Raw genomic sequence first — 20,140 nt, 5'->3', positions numbered from 1 at the left:
TACTCAATGCCAATACTACTCTAACAAGGCCTGAATATAAACAAAGAATGGACATTATCCGATGCAGAAAAATAGCCAAATATCTCCATGGAAAACAATTGCTCTTTACTTTCAAAGACAAGATTAGCCTTGCTTCATTCTTTGTCTTCTTGATTAGAATATTAAGATACTCTACCATAAAATTACCCTGCTGTCTGATTATATCCAATTCAAAGTCTTGTTTCCTTGAAGCCTTTTCCAAAGCATCTCACACAAGCTCAAATAGTGTAGTGATAGCTTGTTATTGAGATAGCCCACAGTTCCCCATGCTGTGAGGTATTGTTCTGGAAAAGAGAGGATATTAAGTGACAGATATTAGAATTTTATTAACAGTCTCTCTTTTTCTAGCAGAAGCTAGAGGGAAAAGAATAAAGTTATCAGACCCCATGAATCATGTCTCAATTTTTATTTCTTTTTTTAAATATTTTTATTCTTACCATATTTCCCATTATTTAAAGTACAAGAGTTCTTTTTGCACTTTGCTTATGATCCTGTGTTTTATGAATTTTTAAATGTTTTCAGTAGTGAAGAAGGTATTATCTGAGATTTCACTTTATAAGTATCTGAGATTTCACTTTATAAGTATCTTTTTTTTCCATTTGTAACCAGAAGTTCACACAAAGCTTCCCCAATCTTTCAACATCTCAAAGATATTACCATTCTTTATGTGTCTTGTATAAGTCTTTAATACATTTAGTATTTCCTGACTTGAGCCAAAATAATTTATCTTCTGATCTCCCTGGTATGATACTTTTTTTGACTCTTTTACCTACATATCATAATTTAAATTATAGCTCAAATATGAGTTCTTTAAGAATAAAAGACAATATTTTCTGATCCTTGTATATTATAGAAAAGCTCAAAGATATTTAGTAAACATGTTGTTTTGGGAAGAATGAATAATAATGAATTTAAAACTATGGAAAAATAGCAAGGTCAATGCAAACATTGAAATGATAAAGATAGCATTTAAAAAAAATAGTTTCCTCTCTTGCCTTCCTATCCCCTACTTTTGATCTTCACAATGTTAATGCCCTGATCAATACATACTCCTGTGCTTCCTCATGCTTATGCACAAACTGTACTAGCACAAATACAAATGCATTCAATGTATTTTTTCTGTAATTATCCATAAACACTAAATTATTCACTATATTTATACATATATATTTTTTCAGATGATTCTCATATTCTTCAGTAAATCAAGATATCTATTCATATGTTCATATGTCAAACTGAACTAATTTCTAATTAAATAAATTTAAATAAATTATATAATACTGAATAATAGGTCAATTGAAGGATACTTAGATTCTTACTTTTTTATTTCATTAATAGCAATAAAGCCATGTATAATATTTCTAGGTTAAATTCCAATCGGCAGTGGAAATTCACTGATGCATGATTAATGTATCATCTGTATATGATGTTTCTTAAACTTTTAAGGTACATAAGTGAAAAAAAAGAAAATGTTATTGTACTTTGTATTTCCCCAGCCTCCAGGCGTATATTTTAAATTTTACTGATCTTTTATAATTTAATATAAAATTTTTAATGAAATTTTTGCATACATTTATGTTAACTGTATTTCTTATGTATGTTGCCTATATTATTAATCTTTTTGCTTTTATAAAATAGTTAAACATATCTCTTTTATTTTTGGTTTCTAGAGTTCTTGATTGGATATATTCCAAAGTTCTGTTGTAAAATATTTTATTATTATATTATGTTGCAAATTTTAATTTATTAGCCTAAAATAGTTTATCTGACATTAGAAAGGATCCCATTCATCCATTTTTTTTCAGATACCCCATTCTTTTCCTCATGCATTGAACTGCCAAGTTTTTTGATTACTAATTTTCTAAAATATAATAACCTTTCTTTTTTGAATATCTTTGCTATTAACAAATCTATTAATCTATTAATAAATCTATTAATAATATATTTGCTATTAATAAATCAATAGATTTATTACTGTTTTTGCTATGTACTGAATATTTTCCATTTTTATTTCTATGGTTCTATAGTTTATAGTTCTATAGATATAGTTCAAATTTTTGAACAATATCAAATGTTAAATACATAAAACTCATTTATTTAGTCAGATATTAATAAATTGAGGTCTAATATCATGAATTTAACCATATTTTTCTTTATGGAAAGAGTCTCTAAGGCTAGCCATAACAGGGCACACAGTCTGAATATGAAGAAGATGTTGGAAAGAAAGCAAATGCTTGAATAAAAAGGAAAAGAGAAAAAGAACTGTGTTAATGATCTCCATGTATTTTCTTTTACCTCAGTTTAGGAGAAGATGCTATTTCCATTTTATCAATGGACAAAGAAGTTCAAGGCCAGCTGTTAAGACTTTATTTATCCTGTTGCAAACAAAATGCACTGGTTTTGAACTAGAATGTCCCCCAAAGTCTCACGTGCATGTAGGTTGGTCTTTTAGGAAACTTTTAAGTCATGAGTGCTCTGAGCTCATCAGTGGATTAATCCATTTGATGGATAAATCCATTTGTAGCAGAATGGTTTACTATGAGATGAGACCTAGTTGGAAAAGATGTGTATTATTTAGATATGAGGTTTTCCCCTAAATGCTCATGTGTGAGACAATGCAAGAATATTCAGAAGTGAAATGATTACTTTGTAAGAGTTCTGACCTAATCAGTAGATTGATACAGTGATGTCAATTAACTGGGTGGTGACTGCAGGCAAGTAGAATGTGAGTGGAGGAAGTAGGTCATTAGGGTATGACTTTGGGTTTTATACCTTGTCCATGGTAAGTTGAGCACTACCCTCCCTCCCTCCCACTCTCTCTCTGCTCTCTGGCTCTTATTTCCTGAGCGGCTTTCCTCTACCATGTCTTTCTACTATTATGTTCTAACTCATATTGAAACCCAGCTGTGGAATTGACCAACCTTGTACTGGCCCACTGAAACCATGAGCCAAAATAAACTTTACCTCCTCTACGTTGTTCTTTTAAGTTATTTTAATCACAGTGACAAAAAGCCAACTGTTTTAAGGTGGAATTGTGTGGTATATCTTCAAAATGTATGTCCTCTCCCTGCCTTTTCTCACTCTTTGGCTGCCATGAAGTGAGCAGTTTTCCCTGCTCTGACCATTACTCAGAGTAAAGGAACTGACCAGCCATGGTCTGAATCTTCTGAAATTGTGAAATAAAATTAATATTTCCTCCTCTAAGTTCTTCTTGTCAGGCGTTTTGGACACAGTGATACTAATACATCAACTCTAGACATTCTAAGCATCTACTTTGTGGGCCTGTTGATGTGAGTTATTTTGAAATCACATCTTTCCACACAATGAGTTTCTTGAGTGTCATGTAGACTTAACTACAATCTGTTATGCGTTCCTTACAAACTGGTTGGGACAAAAGCACTCTATTTGATATTTTGTGATATGTAACAAAAAAAATAGAAAGCAATGTATTTTTAAATTGCCTTAGATGTCATTGTGATGATATGACAGAAAAGATCTGAACATTATCTCTGATAACCTAATATATCTATCAATTCACCAAAATAATAAAAATAACTTAGCATTTAGTATTGACTTTCTATAGGAGTCCAATACCTTCATTAGATTTATTAGAAAAGAATCTCAAGAGTAACTTATCTGTGTAATTAAGTAGACTCCCATCTAAGGACTGCAAATATATATTGCATTTTAAAGTAAATTTTAACACTTTTTAAAAATATTTATTTTTTAGTTGTAGTTGGACATAATACCTTTATTTTATTTATTTATATGTGGTGCTGAGGATCAAACCCAGGGCCTCGCACATGCTAGGCAAGTGCTCTAATACTGAGCCACAATACAAGCCCACAAAATACATTAATACATTTTTAATGTACTTTTTAAATACAGAAAATTGGCTTTTGTCACTCTGGCTATTTTAAAGAATGTATATTATTGTTGGAGTTTGAAACCATTATCTTAGAAGGTATTAAGCCAAATGTCATTTATTTGTATCTGAGCCTACTTCTGAACTGAACATAGAAATGCAATATCCTCTTCACTGCAGCAAAAGATATGGAACCCCATATAATTTACTGCTTATAAGCTCTAGCTTTGGTGTAAAATATACTTTTCTTTGAATCTGGGACTTAACTCATATTTGAAAATTTACAATTGTAGGAGTTAAGTAAATTAGCTTGTTTTTTCATCTTCAATATGTCATAATGCTTCTTACTCATATAATTAAAGGGTTTGCAGTACTGGAGCTTGAACCCAAGGCCTGATACATACTAGGAACACATTTTGCCACTTAGTTATATCTCCAGCCCTTTTTAATTTTATTTTGAACCGGGTCTTACTAAGTTATCCAGGGTGATCAGAACATGTTATCTTCCTAACCCAGTTTCCTGAGTCGCTGTGATTACAGGTGTGCACAACTGTGCATGGATTAATATATATTTTTAATAAGCTGTGAGTGTTACAAATATCTTGTTTCTTTGTCCTCCCTATGGCCTTAGCCAAGGGTGATATCCTAAGTCAATGAAAAACATGCAAATTCAATGGTGTAGAGTCTGATACATGATCTGTGTTACTTATAATTAAATATACCAGTTCATTGCAAAATGTACCATAGCCTATTATTTGTTAAAATTTGCCCTTCAGAATTATATATGACAGTACTTAACACTATGAAATAAAAATATATTCTAAGTTTAAATATTTTGAGTGACTTAAATGAATAATGAAAAAAATATAGTTCACCTAAAAACTAGTTGACTAAGTTTTTGTCTGAATCCACACATTTATTTCTTATTTCATTGAATTAAAGTTATTTTAAAAATCTTACTAACAAGATGCTGAGAGGTCATTTAACTGCAAACATGCTAAAAGTCTCTACAATAATAAACAAAAAAGTTGGATATCATAAGTTCTCTTTGATATGGCTACTTTAAATGACTGCAAGCTTAGTGATAATTAATTATATTTCTTGAGACTGAAAACTCATTTTCTATACTGATAATTGAAAGAAAATCTGATATTTTATAGCAAAATACCAACTGGCATTTGTTGTTTTGTAAGTGTTGCCTGGAATGAGGTACTTGAACAGGATAAAGATAAAAGGAAAGTGCCAAAAAGTTGATTTATTTCCCAATTGTTCATGCCTTTCCAATAAACAAACACCAATGCTACACACTGAGACAATTCATATATTTGAAACAGGAAAACAAACTTGTACTTCTTTGTGATTTGTTTTATTTCTCAATATCTAAGCTTTTCATTTCAGGGTTCAAGCAAATGTGGATATTTTGAATGGCTGGGTCATTCTGCATCTCTCTGGAGCTTGTTATTATTCTTGGTACATAGAATTTACACAATAAGTGTCCAAGGAAGGACCAAGTTATTCTACTGTTAAAATAATATTTACCAAAAATTAGATAGTCTAATAGAATAATTAATATGCAATTTTTTCCTAATAGACTCCTAACATTTAAGTAATACATGTTATTTAGTGCTTCCATTTGATCAAAATTAGTTCTAGTATACTTACCAGAGCAGCAATTTGAAATGAATATTAATTTGAATCAATCTTTGATTTGAACATGACACTCAGTTATTTATTAAGAAAAGAAATTTCAAAAAAGAAAAAAGAAATTTCATGTTCTGATTCCTTTGGATTTGATCAGCTTAGATAATTTCCCTTTTATAAAAAATTTTAAACCCTAGAAACTTGCTCTGATCACTTAGAGTTGATGATAGAACTCAAATTAATAAACAGATTTTTTTCTAGTTCTAATCTAAAGCCTTTTTCATGCAAAGCAGAGATATTATTAATTAGCAACCTGATTTGAGATCACTTTTCAAGGCACATTTTCTTTAAATCAGATATTCTACTATAAACAAAACCACAATTATCAATGAAATACAGAAACGTCATTGAATTTCCTCAAATTTTAAAATTTATGTTTTCTGACAAAATTTGTTTTCTATTGTTGAAAACTTACTGAAGTCATCAAATGATATGTTACAATACAATCGAAATTTAAACTTGATCCATAATTATTTTTTCCTGTTTAAAATACTAGATATGTAATATATTAGTGAATTAATAATATCAAGTAAATATATGAAGCTAAACATTTGATTTTTTTTCTTTTTAATTCCAATGTGCCTCATTTTTTCACAAGTGAAATACATTCTTCTATATTTGAGTGAGATTATTGTTGAACTTTGGGTTTATTAGAGCATATTCTAGGTGACTGATGAAGTCAAACAAAGCACAAGGACAAGTTTAAGAAAATGTAAAATCAAAGTTATAATTGCCAAGCTTGCCCATTTCAATTTCCTTCAAAATGTTTTATCATATGGAATTGTTACTATTTATGTTTGTTATGCTAATTTACTTTTCTCAATGAAATAAAGAATGCCAAATCACTAATTTATTAATTTTACTTACAGCTTAGATGGGTTTTTCTAGGCATATGGTGGTTCCCTTAGCATATATTAATTTTATTCAGAATGTTTTCCCTTTGAAGTTAAAATAATAATGAAGTGTTTGGAGAATAGTACATTGAAAATGCAACCAGAAGCACTTTCTCTGCACTAATGTCATTATTCTCCTTAATAATACAGAATTTGGGAAAATCTTAAGATACAGTAGTATCTCAAGCATAAATTTTTTTAAGCATAAATGATCTCATGTTTACAGTGATAACTGTTTGCCCACAACATTGATATAGCTCTATTTTTAAGAAAGGGCACCAAATCAGGCAGAGATCTTACTTTTTTAACACTTTTTAAAATATCCACCTCTTTTTAATTTAACATTATCATAATAATCCCTCCATATCATTTACACTAGTGGAGTGCTAAAGATAACAAGAGCTACCAGGGACCACTAATGTATTTTTAAACCTATGGAAAAAAAAGACTTATTTATTTTTTTACAATGTATGTTTAGCTGTTTAAACTTAGTCTTCAGAATGGAATTTGATAACCAGTGTTTCTCTTTCAAAATAATAGTTTGTTAACTTTGTTGGAAGTGATGTTCATATTGTAGCCTATGTACATATTTCTATGAATAATACTAAGACAGTCTGACTCTAAGGCTTAGAAGCTAATGTAGAAAATATAATGTTAAAACTCACAGAAATATAAATTGATACAGTGCATGGACAAGAAATATAATCTTGAGGGTTGGACTCCATGTTTTCTCTTCTGCTTTATTCTTTAGTTAATTTCAGTGTCTTTGCCTCAAACTCATATTTTACCCTGAACAAATTCAGGTTGTATTTGTCCATTTCTATACAACTAGGGAGATGAAGTCAGTCCTTTGGTACTGACTTGTTTTTCTCCTATCCAAAAACATGTATTGTCCATACTCTTGAATAGCTTGGTAACCCACATTGTTATCTTGCAGTCATTTCTGCATTTTATTTTAAGAGTTGGGTTACAATAACATATGGCTTGTTCTTCCTAACTACATAAAGCATTTATACTGCTGCTTTTACAGTTTTACTGCTCCCTGTTTCCCATTATATTGGGGCAAGATATATATTATAAGATTAATATTCTTCATTATCTTTCTAGCATTATGTTTTATATTCATCAATAGTTTTTTTTTTTTCATTATTTTGATACTTTCAAAAGAGGCCAAAGCTGCTGCAGAAATTCTGAAGTAACCTGGTATGCTTAGATATATGGCTGCAGGGTCAGAAGTTATTGGAAGCTTATAAGTTGTGAGTGTGGAGAGAGGGCACATCCTTAGACCTATGTTACTCAGCTTTTCATTGCTGTGACTTGGACCTGAGGTGAGGCAGAACACTATGGTAAAAGGGTAAAGGGTATTACAGCCAAACATTGTTAAGCTTGTGGCCACCAGGAAGGAGAGAAAGAGAGAGAGAGACTGCTGACTGCAAGAAGCCAAATGCAAAATACAAACCCCACTGGCACACCACTTGTGACCAACTTCCTTCAGTCACACATCTATTGCCTCTGTACATTCCTCCATTGCCAGTGGGCCCTTTTGGGGACACCTCATATCCAAACCTTAACAGACCTCTTGGGCCATCGTCACCCTGTGCAACCTTGCTTTACAGTCTATACTTTCCCTGCACTGTTACCATCACCACCTGGAGACATACTTTCATCATTGCGGAGCAACCAAGCAATCCTCTCTTTAAAAAAAGAGAGATTTTTCTTCATTCATGTTGTTTTTTTAATCAGAAAGTCTGGAGATTTTTTTGGTGCCAATTGTTAGACTCCCATTAAAAAATAATTTTCTCTGTTTTTTTTTTTACTGTGTTTCAGTCAAATCATTTCAATTGAATCCAGTTTTGCAAATGTAGGCTACCTATTGAGACAATCTCAAAAACGTCCATAACATCTCTTCTAACTACTGAATAATTATTTATATTCTAGTCCAGGCCACCAGAACACATACTATGTATTTATGCACGTGCATGTGTGTGAGCGCACTTAGTTTCCCTCAGATACCTGTGAATATTTTTTGCTAGGTAAAACTTCCAATTGAGTTAAATTAATTGAGCTCAATTTAGTTAAATTAATTTAGTTAAATTTAATTCAATTTAGTAAAACTTAGTTAAATTAATTTTTCTCTCTCTATATGTATGTGTGTATATATATATATATATACATACATGTTTACAAATACATATATGTAGAGATACAAATATATAACTGCATTCATTTAAAATGTTACATAACTATGATTCAAAGAGATCTTAAATTTGTGTGTCCAAGGTCACACAAATCACTAAATGTTAAAGTCTAAACCTGATCTCAAATCTGCCTCTCTATATGACACTCCCTATTCTAGAGGAGGGCAGTAGGTTGATGACCATTTGATTCTGCAGGGTTGAAACATCAGTAGTGCTTCACAATTTGCAAGGTATTATCATCGATCTGATGCTATCTGGATCTCTCAAGAGTACTTTGGTCTAATATTTTCTTTTTCTTCTTCTTCCTCTTCTTTTTTTTTTTTTTTTTTTGCTTTAAACAAAGGGAAACATGGAGCTTATAGGGCTATGGAGGGATGCCAGGCTCATTTAAAGGATTTTAAAGTGATATCCAAAATGCCCTTGCATATTCTGTAGAGATGATAACAATGAAAGGATGCATGTTTGAGAAACTGTACCATTGTAGAATGTAATAATGAATAAACAGATGACAAAATGGGAAGCTCTAAGTTGTAAAAATCGGTGGTTGTCTTCTTTGCACTGGATTTATTTTGTGCCTTCAATGTACAGTAGGAGAGCTCCACTATGTACAACCAATGAAAAATCTAGTGGACGAGTTTGTTTGGTCCTCCTCATTTATCACTTTCATTTTTAAGGGCTTTCTTCATAAATCATGTTGTACCATGTATTTGCCAAGACCCTATTGTTTCCACTGTGCTGGAAGCATGTTCTAGTCACCCTGTCTTATGATTAGATCTGTATTTTTCCCCAGTTCCACTCTACATTCTTAATGTAATAAACTTGCCAATGGTATAGACATTGATTGGGTAGCATCCTCATAAGAGAGTTACGCATTTGAAAATAATTTCTAGGAAAAAACCTTTATCAAAATATGATAATCATAATCATTATAGCTACATTTCTCAGACACTTATGATATTAGGCACTTTCTAAATACTTTGGCATTATCTTCCTTAATTTTTAAAAAATCTCCAAGAATTAGGTGTGATTCCCAATTTCTTTGTCTAAATATTCTATGATATTTAAAGATTTTAGTGATTCTCAAGTCCATGTAGGAAATGGCAGAGAGATCATTAAAAGAGTGATTTCTTAAATATCAAAATCTATACTTGAACTTTTATTCTGAACTTGGGAGACACAATATGATTGGATTGTGACTTTATTCTCCCCATAAAAGCTCATTCTAGCTTTGTAAGAGGTTAAAAATAACGATTCATGGTAATTCAGTGAAACTCTAGTATAGTCTTTTCCTATAAACAGAAACTGTTGTTAAAATGTCAGTTAATTATGTCTATTTCAGGTGGTACTGGAAATATGTACTTAAGTTTTACAGACAATATACAAACAACTGCACCATCAAGTGTCATCACACATTCAATATGGAGGTATAGCCAGGCACATTACCAGTAGTGGTGGCAATATTTCACCAATAGAAGATCACAACAATAACATTGAGTCACAAAGGCTGAATCTAATCATTCTCTAAATGAAATCTGGCTTACCCCATGATCTTCAACTAGCATAACTATATTCTGTGTACTCAAACACTTATCTGTCATTGAAGATAAACCATTCCTTAGCCTGCACAGTCATTGAGCCTACAAAAAATATAGAAACCAGATTAACTTAAATTTCTACAAAGACTCTTTGCAAGTCTTTTTTAAAATTATTTCTTATATACATGACAGTAGTAGAGTGTCTTACATTTATTTTTTGCATTATAATTCTTAATTCACCTTTATACCACAATTTATCAAATCTCTGTTTGTATATATGGTATGTTGACACCCAATTCACATCTTCATACATGATTGACAAACAAATTCTGTCTTACTGGTCATCTGCGTGCACAGATAAATGTAAATGAACTATTATATCTATATGTCTTAAGTATTTTGTAAGCATAGCCATTTAAGAGCTATGTTTCTACACATGGTACCCTGACTCCTTTACTTCTCTATAGCATCTCCTAACAAGATACGTAGAATCAACAGTATCTACAGCAAAGCCCTTTAATATTTGGAGTCTTTGAAAACTGGCTGCTCTATGACAATTAGGAGATGCCCTTCCCTTAACTCTTGTTGGCAGTGTCTTTCTGAAACTCTCTCTGGCCCTTTCCTGCCCTATATTGTTCCAGACATGAGACAAGTGGCAGGAGCAACCAGTTTTGGATTCACTTCTCTAAGCCTTAGGAAAACACACTGGCCTCAGGCTGTCATTGCTACCACAATATCTGAACTCGAGGCCACTCGGTTAGTCGCTGCTTTATCACACTTTGTTGTTATTTTTTCAGTGTACCCATCAACCTGTCAAAGCTTGTTTTCCTGTTTCTGACAATCACTGAGCTATGGCCAGAAAACAAATATGCATTGGGATTCTTTTTTTAGGGAAACAAACCCAGTTCTATAGACAAGCTGTTTCTCACACTTGAGATCCATACAAATAGTTTCTGTCGATGCAGCCATTCTTTTGGTTTAGGCAAGCAGTTTCTGTTGCACCACAGCTCACAAAGGTTTCTGGGTGCAGTGCACTCTTCTTAAATTTATTGATATAGCCTGGCATCAAATGAAAAGCTAAGCTCAGCCTCTGTGACCCTTGGAACAAGTCTGTATTGCAAATAGCCATGGAACTTCAAGCCAGGATTTGGCTTGATGACCCGCTGACACTTCTCAGATGCAGAATGTACGGCTCCTCTTCACTGGGCCTGAGTAAATAGTGCCAAATAAAGGAAGCCTGTCATTTGGTTCTTCAGGCGCTTATCTCTAACTCTTCAGTATATTTGTAAGATTATTACTCTGGGCATGTTCACTGTTTCCTTGTTCAATATTTCAGACTGAAAGAATCCAAAGAATATTTCAAGTTAAAGAATAAGGTGACCAGCTATACTTTGTAGCATATATATAGTGACTATAAAGTTTCTAATTTTGATTCTAACATAAATTACAAATAATAAATTGTCCAAAGCTTGGAAACAATATTGAAAATCAAATCACATTTTTTTTGCAGATCTTCTTTATATTTTAGAATTAAGTACCAAAATCTATTTCTGCAATTTAGATACATTGTAATAATTTTTGATCCAGTTTTTCTAAAGAACAGGACTATTAGGCCAATAAGGTCAACAGCAATTTTCTGAATTCTTCTGATATCTTAAATAATGGAATACACTCTTATCAATGTAGGTGGTTATTCAACCAGTGTATAACCATAACTGTGATAAAGAATTTTCCCTGTACAAGGCAGTCCTTTGTCATAATTCTCCTGTTTGATGGAAAGTTTATTTTAGAAAGTCAAAAGGCCAAATTGAAATGAAACAAAACAAAAATGGGACATAGGTTTTTTACTTTTACTCTCTAGGCAAAGGCTGTCTTGTAATGAGTATTGGCTCATTTATTCTGTATGTGAATGTTTCAATGTGTTTGGATGTATGTGATTTCATGCATGCATATGATTGTGTATGCCTATGATTATGCAATCTGCTCTTTACAGTCCAAAGTTATTCAAACATGCCATCTGCTTCTTAAGCATTTTGGAATAGTGTTACACTGAGCACATTATTTCAGTAGTTTCCAAGGGTTTAGAAGTTTTAGATGTCCTTACTGATCATGTATGTGTGTATGTGTGTGTGTGTGTGTGTGTGTGTGTGTGTGTGTGTGTGATCTTTGCCATATCCCTACATTCTTTTTTGGCAAGTTAATCTCATTTTAATTTATATAAAAATTATTTCCTCCTCTTCTACCTCTTTCTTCTACCCTTGATATTTAGGAAATAATATATCTTTCTTAGCATTTAAACTTACACTGTGAAAAATACTTATACTTTTATTTCTAGGTTGCACAGCTAGCTGTAAGAGATCTTCCTGGCTTCCATCAAAAGTGAGAGTATCCGCAAATTTACTGTAAACTTACTTATTATTTCTTTCTTGCATTCAAATTCATTTCAAGTTGCTCTGTCTACACATTCATTGAACTTTATTCACATTACACTGCAATGAACTCAGTTTATGCACCATTCTAGATCCTTGAACTTCCTTCTTTCAGGGTATAGTACCACTAGAAAGAGCTTGAACTACTAACATCTGAAGTAGGTAGGTCTTGCTGCTCTTTTATTCTCTAAAGCTCAAGGGTCCTGCTTTGCTAGTTAATCTCAGGTCCTCCCAATCACAAGCAGAAAAACTCTGAAAGACATAAAGCCTGATTCCTGCTCTTCTTGCTTTCCACCTTCAGCTTCAGGGCTTCCCAGAGAGTGCTAAGGCATGAGAACAGCAAGTGCTGGGAGCCACAGCCAATTAATATGATGCATGGCATTTTTGATTGAAAGGTGATGCCAGCTAGCCATTGAGATGATATGATTATGTTAAAAATTACATTCATGTGGATGTGTAACCAATGTGATTCTGAAATCTTTGTAATGTTTTGAATAACCAATAAAAAAATAAAATAAAAATAAAAGAATTACATTCATATGGATACCGGACTCCTGCTGCGGGACTCCTGGAGAGTTCCCATTGGTTGGGAAAGTGCAGAAGGAGGGAATTCCGGGGGAGGCGCTTGCGCTGGAGTTCCGGGAAGGAACCGGCGGTGCGCCGCGTGGGTGGATCGGAAAGCTTCCCGGGCACGGACGTGGTGTTGGCGGTTTTTTCAAATAAAGTTTGTTCCTGTTTGAGTGGCTCGTGATCTTGTGCCCAGCCAGACAGCGGCAACTGGTGGCCCTGTACGGGGAGCGCCTGAAGCTTGGAGGTGAGTAAAATTGCTCGCCCCTGAGGGAAGGCGACAGAATGGGTGACCATTTCAAAAAACAATGTGTTCTTCTTTTGATTTATTTTGTTTTTGTTTCAAGCTGCCTATCCCTAGAATTTTCTCAGGCAAACTGGGAAAAATGGTTGGCTCAAGGCTTGAAGTTGTTTGGCCCTGAGAAAGAGAAAATTGATACAACTATTCTTTGCTCCGTTTTTGTTTCATTCTGTTTCGGTTTTGTTTTATGCTACCTTATTGGGTTGCGTTACCTTTATAGTAGATTAGAAACTAGTAAAAAACAAACCGAAAAACTGTTAAGTAAATTGTTAGAGGTCCAAACTGTGGTAGAAAACATGTCAGGTCAAGCAAAAGAGAAGGTCTCTCCAACTAGTCAGACAGAGGAAAATTTGAAGAAAGAAAGCTTAGAGGAAAAACGACCATCAGTTGGGGAGTTACAACAGGAGGCTGCTACTAACTCCGTTCTATCACCAGAGGGCGTAATTCAACCAACAGCTCCACCTACAGCTGAGAGGCCCTCAACTCTCGTAGCTGATGCACAAAATCCTAAGGCAAGATCCCAAAGACTAGCATGCCCTGTTCTTGAGCAGGCAGGAGGGCAACGAATCCATCGTGCTTTAGATTTCAAAACAGTAAAGCAATTAAAGGAGGCTGTAACAACCTATGGCCCGCAAGCACCCTTCACCATAAGCATGGTCGAATCTATTACCAACTTAGACATGACACCAGCAGATTGGGCTAACATGTGTCGATCTGTGCTAAATGGAGGACAATATTTGTTATGGAAGGTTGCCAATGAGGAATTCTGCATGGAGACAGCTAGGCGAAATACAGCAGCCGGTTACCCTCAAAGAAATCTGGAGATGTTGTTAGGAAAGGGACCTTATGAGGGTCAACGGCAACAAATTGAATATGATCCTGGTGTATACGCACAAATTGCTGCAGATGCAGTTAGGGCATGGAAAACTTTACAGGGGCATGGAGATTTACAAGGACAGTTATCTAAGGTAATACAAGGAACTAACGAACCTTACGCTGAATTTGTAGATAGGCTTAGTCAGACAGCTTCTAGAATATTTGGAGATGTAGAACAGGCAATGCCATTTATAAAACAACTGGCTTATGACCAAGCAAATCGTTGCTGCAGAGAGGTCATTAGACCATGGAAACATGAAGATTTAAACACATATATTAAATTATGTAGAGACATTAATGAACAAGGACAAGTCTTAGCAGCAGTACAACAGGCTTTAGATGCCAGGCCAAAAACATGCTACAATTGTGATCAGACAGGACATTTTAAAAGGAATTGCCCCATAGGAGGAGGGTTTAACAAAGCTAGGTATCAAAGGAATAGAATACCAGGTATTTGCCCACGATGCCGTAGAGGGAGACATTGGGCTAATGAATGCCGTTCTCAAACCACCATAGAGGGCACTCCGTTATCAAAAAACGGACAAGGATCAAGTGTTTACCCACGATATCGTGGAGAAAGGCATCAGGCTCCATTGCCAAAAAACGGACTGGAGGGCCCAATGCTCCGGGGCCCAAAACCACAAATATACGGGGCAATGGAGGAACCCAACAGCACCATCAAGGTAGTGCCCAGGACACATTATCCATTAAATCCCTCATCAGACAAACTAGAGGGAGCGCAGGGCTGGACATCTGCGCCTCTGCAAGAGCAGTACTAACTCCAGAGATGGGAATTCAAATAATTCCCACAGGAGTAAAAGGACCTCTTCCCCAAGGAATGGTAGGCTTATTATTGGGACGCAGTTCTTCTACACTAAAAGGACTTATGATAAGTCCCGGGGTAATTGATCCCGATTATGAAGGTGAAATAAAAATTATAGCTAGTTCTCCAAGAGGCATATCAGTTATCTCACCAGGGGATAGAATAGCACAGTTACTAATAATACCCAGCCTACATGATAAATTTTCCAGTCGTACTGTAGAAAGAGGTACCAGGGGATTGGGCTCCATAGGTGTAGATTGGGCTATGCTGTCTTTAAATTTAGATTCTCGCCCCATGCTAAAACTAAATATTCAAGGACACGACTTTAATGGGCTACTGGACACAGGTGCAGACCTTAGCATCATATCTAGTCAGGAATGGCCAAAACATTGGCCATTACAACAAGCCACTCAAACGCTTCGAGGCCTAGGAGTGGCTACTAATCCCCATAGAAGTGCAATGGTATTAGATTGGAAGGATCCTGAAGGATGTGAGGGAACTATACAGCCATATGTATTGGATCATCTTCCTATAAATTTATGGGGACGAGATGTCCTAGATCAATTAGGTTTGACGTTAACAAATAACAACAATCCTAATGCGCCCACTACTAGGGCTAGACAAGGTTTTAAAAAAGAAAAAAGATTAGGAAAACAAGGACAAAATATAGCAGTACCAATTCAAATAGATCAAGGAACAGACAGACATGGGTTGGATTTTCAGAAAGGGCCACTGAGACAATAAAAATTACTTGGAAATCAGAAAGACCAGTGTGGGTTCCTCAGTGGCCCCTAACTAAAGAAAAGATACAAGTAGCCCATGATCTGGTCAAACAACAATTAGCGAAAGGACATATACAACCTTCCATATCTCCCCATAATACTCCCATTTTTTGTCATTAAAAAAAATCTGGTAAATGGAGATTATTACAAGATTTAAGAGCCATTAATAATGAGATGGTTATTATGGGACCTGCTCAATCAGGGATTCCCCAATTGTCTGCTTTACCAAAAACCTAGTATGTTTTAGCTATAGATATTAAAGATTGTTTTTTTTCAATTCCAATTCATCCTGAGGATAGTCCACATTTTGCATTTACTATCCCTGCACTAAATCATGAAGGTCCTGATCAGAGATATGAATGGAAAGTACTCCCTCAGGGGATGGCTAATAGTTCAACTATGTGTCAAATTTATGTTAACAAAGCAATCCAACCACTTAGAAATCAAAATCTTGAACTACAAATATTTCACTATATGGATGATATGTTATTGGCACATAAAGATAAAAACACACTGCTAGAATGTTATGCCACACTTACAAATTTATTAAAAGGTTATAATCTAGAGAGAGCAATAGATAAAGTACAATTACATCTTCCAATTAATTATCTAGGAGTCCTGTTATCCTCAACCATGGTCCGTCCACCAAAAATTCAAATACGAGTAGATCAACTCAAATCACTTAATGACTTTCAAAAGTTATTGGGAGACATAAATTGGATAAGGCCTTATCTAGGCATACCAACAGGAGAGCTAGGACCTTTATTTGATATCCTAAAAGGTCCATCAGATCCAAATTCACCCCGCATGTTAACGCCTGAAGCAAGAAAGGCATTAAAAATCATTGAAACATATATGGAAAATATGCACTTGGATAGAATTGATATAAGTTTGCCTTTATTATTTATTGTACTACCAACAAAAAATATTCCTACAGGAGTATTTTGCAAGAAGGTCCATTATTGTGGATACATTTATCTTATTCTCCTAATACTATTCTTACTAGATATCCTGAGGCTGTAGGACAATTAATACTCAAAGGAATAAAAGCAGCAAAGGGAGTGTTTGGGATTTCTCCCAATAAAATTATTACTCCATATACTATGGATCAAATTGATGAGTTAGCTAATGAGTTAAATACTTGGGCAATAATCATGTGTAAATCTAATGTTTCATTTGATAATCACTTGCCATCTAATCCTTTGTTGTCTTTTTGGTCTAAGCATCCTGTAGTTTTTCCAAAAATGACAAGAAAGACCCCTATCATGAATGCTTCAAATATATTCACTGATGGGTCAAATAATGGTACAGCAGCAGTAGTTACCCCTGATCAAACTTTTACATTTTTAGTACCCAAACAATCAGCTCAAAAGGTAGAGCTTAATGCAGTATTACAAGCTTTTATGATGTTTAAAGATTCTGTATTTAATTTATTTTCTGATAGTCAATATGTAGTTAATGCTATAGTATCCCTTGAAGATGCAGGTAGGATTTCCCCTTCTTCTACTGTTTTCTCTTTGTTTTCCACTATACAAAGTCTAATCTGGGACAGAAAAGATCCATTCTTTATAGGACATATCAGGGCACATACAGGATTGCCTGGAGCCCTTAGTTTGGGCAATGAATTAGCAGATAAATCTACACATGACATACATATTTTCTCCACAATAGAAGAAGCTATAAATTTTCATAAAAGGTTCCATGTCAATGCTAATACTTTACAAAAACGTTTTAAAATAACTAAAGAACAAGCCAGACATATAATAAAACAATGTCAAAATTGTGTGACATTTTTACCACAAGTTAATCTTGGAGTCAATCCTAGAGGACTGATACCTAACCATATTTGGCAGATGGATGTCACACACTTGCCAGAATTTGGAAAATTAAAATATTTGCATGTTACAGTTGATACTTCTTCTGGATTTTTGATGGGCTCCCTTCAAGGCGGAGAAAAAACTAAAGATGTTATAGCTCATTGCTTACAAAATTTTGCCACTGTGGGCGTTCCAAAACAGTTAAAAACAGATAACGGTCCTGGTTATGCTTCTACCTCTTTTAAACAATTCTGCTCATCATTTGGCATTACTCACATAACAGGAATTCCATACAATCCACAGGGACAAGGCATAGTTGAAAGAGCTCATCAAACTATTAAAATGTACTTATTAAAACAAAAGGAGGGAATTGGAAAGGGGTATATATCCCCCAAAGATAAACTTAAAATAACCCTCTTTACTCTAAACTTTTTAAATTTGGATTCATCAGGACTTAGTGCTGCGGAAAGGCCTATGTATCCAAAAAATGTGCATAAGCCTAAAGTTCTTTGGAAAGACATTCTAACAGGACAATGGAAAGGTCCTGACCCAGTAATTGTCTGGAGTCGGGGCTCTGTTTGCGTGTTTCCACAGGGAGAACAGCAGCCGATTTGGATTCCAGAAAGACTAACCAAAACGATTTCTACAGATCAAAAAGAAGATGATTTGACTCAAATCCATAACAGCTGATATCCAGAACTCCAGCTTGGCCATTCTTACATCTGCGACAGTGATTAACCAGGATGCTTTTTCAATATCTATTTTATTATTGCTTTTTCCCACATCATAAAGTTCTATTTTATTTTTGAGCTCATACAGACCTAGGTTGATGTTTTTCTGATCAGTTTTATTTTTTGACTGTGGAGTTTTTAACATTGCAATGGAGATTTCACCTAGGTGAAACTACAAGGCCTTTACTATTGTCTTATGTGTTGTATGTTATATGTGCACACTTCTGTTTTGTGTTATATGTCTATATGTGTGTATGTCCATAGATCATATATGAGGAGTGCTCATAAAAAAATGGATCCAAGTACTTTTTATTATTCACGTAATTTTAATGGTTTAATTTAAATTGGGTAAACAGCTGTTAAAAATTATTTTAATATGTGTACAAATAAGCAGGTTAACAAATCTGTTTGTTTATTTTCATCTTTCCTTTTCATTATATTTAATAATTCTGTTCAAGATAATGTAAATTGTTCTAAAAAAAAAATGTTTTCTTAGTACCTGTTAAAATGTTACATTTTTTTTTTCTTTTTTTTTCTTTCTCTCTTTAACATCATTGTCAGAATTCCTATTTTTCATCCCAGTGCCGGTGAAGACAAAGATGAAACCAAACTACAACTTCTTCGATAATTATCACAACAAACTGTATAAACTGATACATCAATGATCTTGGGAGGAAATGGACATATTGATAGATTCCTCCACTTTGAACTGCTTACAAAACTTGCCTGGACTATGTATCACTTGTATGCACTGTGATCTATCTGTTGATACAACAAATTATGGTAATGCTGGCGTATCTTTGCTGATGTGTCACCAGTGATGCAATTTTCCCTAGGAGTTGTCAATTGATTTGGTGTTGTGGCATTTCTGTATCCTCCTCCCTTCTACTAGTGATGGTCTAATTTTGGGGGCCAACAGAGGTGAGGCAAAGAACCTCACCCCCCCACTGGCACCAAGGCCAAATCTGGGGGCCAACAGAGGTGAGGCAAAGAACCTCACCCCCCCACTGGTACATAGGCCTATCCACAAGTATGGCTATATGCTGGACCGGTAGTCAGTGACGGGTATGATCCAATTGCAGTGGTATCAACCTAAGACAGGAGGCTGACGCCTAAAGGTCAGTTTTCCAATGATGGGTAAGAACCATATGTTGAATTGGACAAACCTAACAGGCACGGTCCCTAGCCACATTACTTGTTGCTTAATTAAACAGAAGGGGGGAGATGCTGGGAGCCACAGCCAATTAATATGATGCATGGCATTTTTGATTGAAAGGTGATGCCAGCTAGCCATTGAGATGATATGATTATGTTAAAAATTACATTCATATGGATACCGGACTCCTGCTGCGGGACTCCTGGAGAGTTCCCATTGGTTGGGAAAGTGCAGTAGGAGGGAATTCCGGGGGAGGCGCTTGCGCTGGAGTTCCGGGAAGGAACCGGCGGTACGCCGCGTGGGTGGATTGGAAAGCTTCCCGGGCACGGACGTGGTGTTGGCGGTTTTTTCAAATAAAGTTTGTTCCTGTTTGAGTGGCTCGTGATCTTGTGCCCAGCCAGACAGAGGCAAGCAAGAAGTGTCTGTC

The sequence above is a fragment of the Callospermophilus lateralis genome, chromosome 10 (assembly GCF_048772815.1).
Source record: "Callospermophilus lateralis isolate mCalLat2 chromosome 10, mCalLat2.hap1, whole genome shotgun sequence".
NCBI classification, from domain to species: Eukaryota; Metazoa; Chordata; class Mammalia; order Rodentia; family Sciuridae; genus Callospermophilus; species Callospermophilus lateralis.
Note: the sequence above shows the minus strand (reverse complement) of the source record.